Source organism: Anabrus simplex, chromosome X, assembly GCF_040414725.1.
Source record: "Anabrus simplex isolate iqAnaSimp1 chromosome X, ASM4041472v1, whole genome shotgun sequence".
Lineage (NCBI taxonomy): Eukaryota > Metazoa > Arthropoda > Insecta > Orthoptera > Tettigoniidae > Anabrus > Anabrus simplex.
In genome coordinates, this window is record NC_090279.1 from 193,313,294 (window position 1) to 193,314,167 (window position 874).

At 41.9% G+C, this 874-nt stretch overlaps 1 non-coding gene across 1 annotated transcript; it reads left to right on the plus strand.

Annotated features, from left to right (window-relative positions):
- The first annotated feature begins 435 nt into the window (after window positions 1-435).
- On the plus strand, window positions 436-512 carry TRNAS-CGA (transfer RNA serine (anticodon CGA)). The gene has a single exon. It is a non-coding gene; the product is annotated as a tRNA-Ser (tRNA).
- The last annotated feature ends 362 nt before the right edge of the window (window positions 513-874 follow it).

Consider the following 874-nt stretch of genomic DNA (forward strand, 5'->3'; position numbering starts at 1 on the left):
CCCCTCCCAACGAATTGTTTTGAAAATAAAATATAGCCTGTAACACTCGCGGATAATGTATCTTTCTATTAGTGAAAGAATTTTTAGAATCGGTGGTTCCTGAGATTTGCCATTACATACAAACAAACTTTACCTAATCGAAACAGACTTTCAACGTAGTAGGTCGTGTTACGTACATGTAGTACGTGTTGAAGAGATGTTAAGTACAGAACAAAAATGGCCAGCCGGACACCAGTGGGATCCGAACCCACAACCCACAACCTCCCGATCTCTTCAACACGTACTACATGTACGTAACACGACCTAATACGTTGAAAGTCTGTTTCGATTACAATGCGGTCGTGAAAATTCAATATTCATTGACATGCCCCACAACGGGCGACTTAAACGCACTCTGCAGTGCAGATCCTTTCAAACAGAACAAAGATGGCCTAGGCCACCATAGCTCAATTGGTAGAGCAACCGACGCGAAATCGGGAGGTTGTGGGTTCGGATCCCACTGGTGTCCGGCTGGCCATTTTTGTTTTGTACTTAACATCTCTTCGACACGTACTGCATGTACGTAACACGACCTAATACGTTGAAAGTATGTTTCGATTACAATGCGGTCGTGAAAATTCTATATTCATAAACTTTACCTCTTTATATATTAGTGAAAATGAAAACCTACAATCTGTTTTCCAGTCTTTGACCGGGTCAGGGATGTAATGAATGAACCATATATAGGCTATTATTACAATGGGGTCGCCACTCCCAAGGTGATTATTAATGACTGATAAATGCTATGAAATGATAATGGAGAATGTTGCTGGAATGAATGATGACAGGGAAAACCGGAGTACCCGGAGAAAAACCTGTCCCGCTTCCGCTTTGT